Raw genomic sequence first — 9,747 nt, 5'->3', positions numbered from 1 at the left:
TCGGTGGGAAATGCAGCTGCTTCTGGGGTGGAAGGACGCAAGGTGAGATTCTCTGCTAGAGATCAAATTAATGTGTCGATGCTCGAAAGAAACTCTGCAAGTTCACAAGCGGCGGCAAGCCTTCGGATTGATGCCCACTAATATCATGCCTCCAGCTCGCTAAGATTCCCACGTTTGGACGGTTGTTCGGGATTATATGTATGTGTGTGTGTGTTAAACTAAAACTTTAGAATTTGGAAAGGTGATCCTTAACATTCTTGCTTTGAAAATGCATCAACAAGAGGCATGCTGTATGTCTGGGTTGTTTTTTTTTTAACTCTTTAAAGTTAGATCTGAAAATGTGCAAGATTCTAAAAGTTAAATTCATGTGCTGAAATGTTAAATTCATTCTCTCTGGCTCTAGGCTCCGTAGGGGAATATCCACAGAGATCTCTCACTTCATTGTGAGCGGTTAGGTGAGCTATAAGGGCGTCTGAATCAGGCCAAAGAGGAAGAACATATGGCTGGGGTTTGGACCTTTAAGAGACATTTGGTCATGTGGCTGATGCTGCTGGGACTTGGAGTGTTCACTACCTCACATCAACTCCATGGAAACTGTGGTCTTCTTCCATCTTTCTTAGGCAAGTTGGTATCTGAACCGTTTCCCCCATGTGTGAAATGGAAACAACAGCAATAATGAGTACATGTTAAGGAAAGGTATTTTTTTTAGCCACCTTTGTACCTTGCCAGAGCAAGCTAAGGAGAAAATCCCAGAACATTTAAGTAGTGTAGGGTCTTAAGTTTAGTAGTCATTTCCCAATTAAATTTCTATTGTGTTGGCTGGTCTATAAAATATGGACTGGAGCAGGGTTGAATGGTTGGACCTATGATCATCAGTGCTCCATTTCTGACCTGGAATGAGCAGAATAACCTGGGATTGATTGATTATTCATTCTTCCATTCATTCCATTTATATTTCACCTTTCCTCCAAGGAGCTCAAGGTGGCATGCATGGGTCTCCCCCATGATATCCTCCCAACAACCCTAAGAGGTAGGCTAGGCTTAGGGAAGGTGACTGGCCTGAGGTCCACTAATCAGCTTCAGGGCTGAGTGAGGATTTGAACCCTGGTCTCCCAGGTCCTAATCCAATGCCGTAACCTCTATACCACCCCTGGTTCTCAGACTGGGATTAATAAGAAGGTAATCGAGATCATTGACTATGCTCTTTAAAGCTCATGAAATGGAAAACAGCAAGGAAACTGGAGGGCCCTTTTCAAGGCATCTGATATTCATCCCTTTCTTGAGTCACTCTGGTAGACATTGACTGATGGGGAGAATCACCTGAGCAATGTAATGTGCTTCATGAACACAAGGGCAGGGGTTCCCAAACTGTGGTTCACGAACCACCAGAGGCCCACAAGCTTCATTCACGGGGTCTCTGGCATGTCCACATTAAAGAGTCAAGTTGATTTTTAATTGTATTTGTGTTGCTTCTTTTATTGCTTATGTTTTATTTTCTTGCATTTTAATTTGCATCCCATGGAATTCAGACTGTAACACAACAGAGTACAATATCAGAAATGAAAGAAGCATTTGATTGTGTTGCCGTTCGAATTCACAGAATCATAAAATAGGAGAGTTGGAAGGGTCCAGTAAGGCCATCTAGTCCAGCCCCCTGCTCGATGCAGGAATCCAACGTAAAGCACACCCGACAGGTGGCTGTGGAATGCAAATTGTAATGCAATAAAATGCCACACGATATCAGAAATGAAAGAAGCAATGCAAATATAATTTAAAAACATACAGCATCTAGCACGGCACATTACAATTGTGGCAGAACAATTATCAAGTGGTCGGCCAACACCCTCAGTAATTTTCAAATGGTCCATGGGGATGGAGGGAAGTCTGGGAACTACTGATCTAGGGGTTAGATCTAACTAAATCAGTCCATGCATGGAACAATTTCTTACTTATTATTTATTTATTTATTGGATTTATAGCCCACCCTTCCTCCCAGTAGGAGCCCAGGGCGACTTCTGCAAACCTCCGCAACAGAACTTCCTCCCCTCTCCTTGCCTGTCCCCAAATCTGCTCTGGGGATTCCCCCAACCCTCCAGAGCCCATCTGGGAACACAGCCCAGGGGTGGGAGAGGGGGAATTCCATTGCGATTGCACAAATTGTATTGTGAGTGCAATTATTCGATTAGAGACAACCCTAGGAATCTTTGTGAGGATGGAGTTTGTCACCTTGCCATTTTATTTTGTCGATGATCGATTATACTTACTCATTTTTTTCTCCCACAAAAAGATGTCCCAAAGCTTTAAAAGATGGATTATTAGACAAATTTGTGGAGCATAAGGATATATCAGTGGCTGGCTGCTAACCACGATGGCTATGCTTTGGAGGAAGTATGCTTCTGAATACCACTTGCTGGGAATCAGATGTTGGGAGAGTGCTATTGTGCTCAGACTCTGCTGGTGGGCATAATGGGCATCTGGCTGACTGCTGCGAGAGCCTGATGTTGGACTAGATGGGCCTGTGGCCTGATCCCACAGCGCTCTTCTTATGTTCTTAAAGCTTAAATCAAAAAGAGCTTAATGAGTATTGAAAACCAGGTATGCAGAAAAAGTCTATTAGGTCACATCCACATACTACATTTAAATCACATGGCTTTCCCCCAAAGAATCCTGGGGACTGTAGTTTGTTAAGGGTAGCTCTGTGAGGGGTAAACTACAGTTCCCAGGATTCTTTGGGGGAAGCCATGAGCCTTAAATGTATCATGTGGACATGCCCTTTGTCTGGTGCCTAAAAGCTGACAATGCCCTTGGATCCTGCTCTGATCCGCCTTCCATCCTTCCATGCGTCCCTCCATCTGTCCTATTTGATATCGGTGACTCGTTTTACCTGTGGCAAAGGTTGCCAACCTAGTTGGGGCCTGTGGGCACCTTTAGAAATCCGGGAAACTGTTATGGGTGCCACACAATTCCCATTTCACAAAAGAAAACCTTTCATCAATTTTATTTCCTTTCCTTCCTTCACTTATATTTCTGTGCCTATCTTCTTTCCTTCCTGACAGCATCTTCCTTTCTTTTTCCCTTCCACACACATACACATTCCACCTCACCACCCTCTCTCCATCTGTCCTACACATCTCATTCATTCTCCATCTCTGTTTCCCATCCCCCTTGGAAAGCCAACATCTTTGGCTCTCTCCCCACTCCTCCCCACCCCTCCTCCGGTTTCTCTCTCTCTTGCACCATACCATGCCTGCCTCCTTTTTACCTCTTCCCTGTGGCCTTTTGACCTCCCCCCAGAGCTACAAAAGTAAAATCCTCGGAGAAGCTCGCTAGGGGAATGTTAATGAATCCACAGCACAAAGGCGTAAAGACTTTTACTTCAGTGGTTCGGGGGGGGGGGTGAGGGTAAAAACAGGCCCCTTTGAGGCGATATTTCTGTGTGTGGTGGAGTGGAGAGGATTTTGAGAGGGGGATGCAGATGGGATCTCTGCGGTGTCTCCAAAAGAGCCAAGAAAATTAGGAAGAGCAGAGAGAGTTCATTTCTTTCTTTCTTTCTTTCTTTCTTTCTTTCTTTCTTTCTTTCTTTCTTTCTTTCTTTCTTTCTTTCTTCCTTTCTCTCCTTCCTTTTCCACCATCCTCTTTTCCCCTTCTTGTGTCAGTTGGTAACTCAGTCCCCTGAATCTCCAAAGGTCAGAGAACTAAATGTAAGGAGAGACTCACCCTTTGTCTTTTCAAAGAGGAATACAGGAAAACTCCAATTTCCCAGCCTTTTCTTTTGCACCTCTGGATCTAGAGACGATCAACATTTGGGGAGGATCAAGTATAAATTCCACAAAACCCTGCCAGCATTATTGACCCCCCTCCCTAAAAGAGGACAAATAATTCTTCCATTTGTACACTCACTATGCAGTTCTGAGCATATCTTACTTGGAAAGAAATTCCATCAGGTTCAACAGGTAAGTTAGCCTTAAGTTAACAAACGAATTAATTGACCAATACTTATGACCACCTCGTCAGCTGTAAAAGGGTTTCGACTGACAATTAAAACTGACAATTTGACCGTCATGTTAAAAATACAAAACGAACAGGATATCAGTAACAGTGGCCAATGTTAAAACCATTTTAAAGCCTCCCCCACCCGCAACCAGAAGGATGAAACATGTCAGCATAACTAAAAAAAGGATTTAAAAAAAAATATATTTGCCTGGTACAAAAAAAAAGGTAATAATATGGATACCAGAAGAGTCTCTCTGAATTCCAAGGGCACCACCACCAAGAAGACCATATCTCAGTCACTTCCTGCCTCACCTTAGATGGGGTGAAACCCGCAATAGCACTGCATGTAGTAGGGTGGGGCTGCCCTCCCGACACTGGCATCACTGCTGCTTACCTAGATAGGGCTAGGACAGGGTGGTGGTTGCACCGACAGAAGCTCTGAACCCGCGTGTGGGTTTCTGAAAACAATCACATAGGGTCTGGACAGATTCATGGGGGGACATGCATTCATGCGATGCAACACTTCTGCTTCACAGATGTTATCTCAAAAAATCCTTGCGAGAAGCTGATCATTTCGTGCATTCCAGCGCCCATGATTTATAGTTTGTTGCTATGAAATGCTGGAGATTACTTAATTAATTAATTAATGCTGGAGAGTACTTAATGAATGAATGAATGAATTAAATTTATATCCTGCCCTTCCTCCCAAAGGGAGCCCAGGGCAGCAAACATAGATTGTTGTCACCAAATTGCAGCTATGAGAGGAGTGAAGCAAACGCAGAAATATAGGAAGCTGGCTTATAGTGATTCAGACTACTGGTCCTTTTGGCTCTGCATTGTCTACACTGACTGGCAGCAGCTCTCCCAGGTTTCAGGCAGGGGTCACTCCCAGCCCTACCTGGAGATGCCAGGGATTGAACCTGGGACCTTCTGCCTGCAAAGCAAATGCTCTACCACTGAGCTACTCCTTGGGTAAGGAGTTTGTGAGTTCATGGCAGGGGATTTCCCCCCAGGTATTTGTTGCCGGTAGCACTGTTTCTGTTCTGCTGCAGTTTGTCTTCTGTCTCATTGCCTGCTGTGGCAAAATTATGTGACTCATGTAATTTATGTAATTACTTAACGTATGTTACAGTTGTCTGGTTATTCCACTCCATTCATTCCCATGACAAGAAAATGCAATGTTTGGGGGTGGGGGGAGATAGAGAGACACAATCAATTATGTTTCATTTGCACAGTGAAAGCAACAACAGCAGTGAATACCGGTCATATTTGTTGAATTGATTTCCGTTCTGGACATGGCAAAAATAAGCAAACACCAGCAATTTCCACTCCCGTTTTTGTTGGCATTCTCTTATCGCTAGCCCTGGCCCAACCCAAGATATTTTTGCTGCTGGAGGCCGAGCAGCAAATCCCTCCTCTCCCTCCCCCCCCCAAAGAATCAAGGCGCATAGTAGCCAAGGCCTGTATGTTTGGTATCTTACCTGAGGCTATAATCTATCTGTCTATCTATCTATCTTCCACAAGCACCTCTCCTGTTCCCTGGCAGCAAGAATGCAATCACCATAAATTGAAGAACTAAGGGTTGCATTCAGCTTAATCCTATTCAGAGTAGGCCTGTTGAAATGAATGGACCTAAGTGAGCCATGTCTATTAACTTCAATGGGTCTTCTCCAGCTAGGACTGGCACTGAACACCACCCTAACATTTTGCTGCCCTTTTCATGGCATCTGAAATCTGCAGTCACCTCACCCTGCCTAAAGGTAGGGCTGGCCCTGATATAAAAACATACGAACACCCCTGCTGGATCAGACCAAAGGTCCATCTAGTTCAGCATCCCCTTCCCACTGTGGCCAACTAGATACCTCAAAGCAGGACCTGAGCACAGCAGCACTCTCCACACTTGTGATTCCCAGCAAGTCGTATTCAGAGGGATATTGCCTCCGACAGTAGAAGCAGATCACGGTCATAGTGGCTAGGAACCATGGTTAGGGTTATCCTGCATGAATTTGTCTTAGGGTTGCCAGGCTCAGGGCCTGAGACTGATCCTGTATCTTTAGGAGAAGGGAAAGTCAGCCAAGTGCAGGTGTTCTTGCAACTCTGTAATGGGAAAAACCACAAGGTGGAATTCTCTCTTCCCCTGCACAACTTTTAAAGATACAGAACACATCTTAGAGGCTGGGCCTGGCAACCAAGAGGTCTTCTGTATCTTTAAAAGTTGTGCAAGGGGAAGGGAGAATTCCACCTTGTGGTTTTTCCCATTACAGTGTTGCCAGAACACCTACACTTGGCTGACTTTCTCTTCTCCTAAAGATACAGGATCAGTCTCAGGCCTGGAGCCTGGCAACCCTAATTTGTCTAATCCTTTTTTAAAGCTGTCCAAGTTGGTGGCCATCACTATCTCTTGCAGGCAATTTATTTTTATTATTTATTTTACATTTATTTTATTTATAGCATTTGTATGCAGCCGAAAACCATAAAGTTCTCTGGGCATCTTACAATGAATAAGCACAAAAGCAATTTAAATGCAAAATAAAGGGGGGGGGGAATAAAATCAAAAGCAACACAAATAGAACAAACGCAAAATTCCTCCTCCTCTTCCTCCCTAAATGAAGTCAGACCCAGACCACTTCCCTGGACAGATCAAGAGGTATAGATCAGAAGCTAAGAAAAGGTGGCTGAGTTTCATGTCAACGAAAGAGGCCCTTTGGTCTCCTAGAGATGCAACGGTCACCTGTAAAATTATTGCAATGTGGAATACTGGATATCTTTGCTCATGTCCCCTTACATCCAAATTGCGAGCACTTCCAGGCTGTTGCTATATCTGGGTGGAGTCAATTGCACATCGGCAAACTCAGGTTGTACCATTATAGTGGATTGAGAGGTCTTGCACAACAAACCCGTTTCCTCAAAATATCAGGCTCTTACCGATAAGAAAGGTGAAGAGGGAATGCACTGGAATGTGTGGGACAACTCTTGCTTTGATGCAACACCATCTAACCTCCCCAGAAGCACATCAGGACAGAAGCTCATTAAATAGCCTACATCGTTTAATCTCCCCGCAGACAAATCGGGATGGATGCTCAATAAGCAAGTCACCTGAAAGCACCCAGAGTTTCATTTTGAAAAGTGGTGAAAGTTTGAACTTTGCAGAGCAATGAATGTGTGTCACATGTGTGTGCATGCAGTGGGGAGGGAATGGCTCACTCTCCAATCTGTGTAATGGCCTAACTCAACTGAAGCTCTGTTCCCGCCTCTTCCTTTTCCTCCTCCTCCACTATTATCACAACTACTACAACAATTACTACTCTCTCTTTCTCTCTCTCTCCTTTCCTCACTCTTGCTCTGGAGCTGACCCATCCCTTTAGCAACCGCAGGTTTCCTGGGGCCATACAAATTGGCCATATCCATCTTCGCCGCATGCGACTGAAGTTGGCAAGAGATGTGAACCAAAAAGCCACCCTTGACTCTCCCCCTCTGCCCCCTCCCACCTGCTTTGGCTGGAGTCTCTCTCCCCCCGCTTTTCCCTCTCTCCTCCCCGTCACCACCTCCCCATCCTCTTCCCGTCTCCATCTCCCCAGGGCATTGTCTCCTACACAAGCTCCTTTTCTTCCCATGTTGCACAGGATTCTGACATGGAGGAGCTGAAAAGGGGACAGGAGATGGCTGCGCGGGAGGTGAATGAGTGTGGCGGATAAAAGCATTGACTCTTTTTACATGCTGGGGGTGGCGGTGGAGGAGGAGGAGGAGGAGGAGGAGGAGAAGGGTGGGGAGAGGAAACAGGGAAGCAAGCCCACAGCTGGGACATCAACATGGGGGTAGATCACGTGTGTGTGTGTGTGTGTGAACGAGAGAGAGAGAGAGAAAATTGTGGCAGCAAGTCTTGACTTCAGTAGTGTTTTTTTTTTTTAACTTGGTGACTTTGCAAACCCATAAAGAAAAGCCAGCAATGTTGCATTTGGGATCCTTCTTCCTTTAGTTGGTTATTTATATTGCTTGTTGTGATTGTATTGGTGGCTGTTTTGTGTTCATGTTGTAAGCTGCTCTGAGTATGAACGTCGAAGATCTGGAATCAAATGATGGTGATGATATTGCAGAGAACGGGTAAGAGGCTGTGCATTTTCACAAGCTGATCTGAACAGCGCTTCCGATTTCTCTCGTGTTTGAAAATCAGTCGGTCAAACAAAAATGATAAAAGGCCACTCGGGCTGATAATCAGGAATGTAGGCAGCTACCATAGGTCAGACCATTGGTCCATCTAGCCCAGTGTTGTCTACTCTGACTTGCAGCTGCTCTTCAGGGTTTCAAGAAGGATTCTCCCCCAGCCCTACTTGGAGATGCCAGGGATTGAACCGGGGCTTTCAGCATGCAAGGCAGATGCTCTAGCACTGAGCGACGGCCCTAAAAATGGAAGAAAGGAAAAGTCAGACCTGTAAGAGTTCAAGCATAGATTCCAGCCGGGCAGACACATGCAAGGAGGGTAGCAGGGGAAGAGAGGGGTGTGGTTGAGGAGAGTTCCAAGGGCCACATAGAGCGGTTTGGAGGGCTGCATTTTGCTCCTGGGCCTGAGGTTTCCCAACCCCTTTATTGACCCAGTAAGGTAGGTAGGAAGAGAGGACTAAGTAAGCTGTGTGGCTGAGCAGGCATTGAATGGCGGTCTCCTAAGGCAAGGAAGCACATTTCAGCTAAATCTTAGGAGAAGCTTCCTAACAGCAGGAGTTGCTCAGCTGTGGAACAACCTGGGCTGCTTTCCGACATGGGGCTGATTATGCCAGTTTAACGGATTAAAAGGGTAGCGCTTCTGTACTGATTTCTAAAATCCCTTTCACGTTGCCGTACCTGTTGCGTAAAGGAACTACAGCTTCTTCAGCTGATATACCAGCATTTTGCACACCTGTCTTTCACATAGCTGCAATGACCAACATCTTGTTTTGATCCCTTACCCGTTATACACTTGCGCACTGTAGTTCCCCACTGTGTACAAGGTCTGAGATCTTGTCCCGTCACCATGTAACCCCTCTCCCTTTAGCATCTGACATATTATTATTATTATTATTATTATTATTATTATTATTATTATTATTATTATTATTATTATTATTATTATTAATAATAATAATAATAATAATAATTAATTAATTAATTAATTAATTAATTAATTTGTATCCCACCGTTCCTCCCAGCAGAAGCCCAGACACAAGAGTATGTGTGGGAAATGGTGCTGCCACCTGCGACTATGCTGGAATACTGGTACAGTTTTCATCAGGAAAAAAACAAAACCGTGCGCCTAAAGGGAGGGAGCGCACTGCATGCTGGGATGCCTGCCATGTGAGCAGCTGCAGGTAGCACGAAACTCCTGCAATCGTCCAGGTTCCCAGCCTTGCAAATGGATTATTTCTAGTATGATTGATTATGAAAATTAGCGCTAAATTTGCACTATATTTCACCAGAATTGTGGAACTAGCTTATACATCGTGTGAAAGGTCAAATATAATGCACAAATTACCAGGTAAGAAATTATCAGAATGACAGAATAAAGTGCAGTGTGAAAGCAGCCCTTTTCTCCTGGCCCTTTGCTAGCAGTGCTTGTTTTCAACCCTCTTAACACAGGTGAGCATTCAAAAATGTGGCCACCTACCTGCGCTGAAATGATAACGCCTGCCTTCTTCCCCCTTATTCTGCGTACATCTGGTCTAGTGCCCAAGATTCTAACCACTACACCAGATGACCTCTCGGTGATCTCAAGCACACTGTCCC

Source organism: Rhineura floridana, chromosome 11, assembly GCF_030035675.1.
Source record: "Rhineura floridana isolate rRhiFlo1 chromosome 11, rRhiFlo1.hap2, whole genome shotgun sequence".
Lineage (NCBI taxonomy): Eukaryota > Metazoa > Chordata > Lepidosauria > Squamata > Rhineuridae > Rhineura > Rhineura floridana.
The sequence above is the reverse complement of the archived record's forward strand: the minus strand, read 5'-3'. Positions refer to the sequence as shown.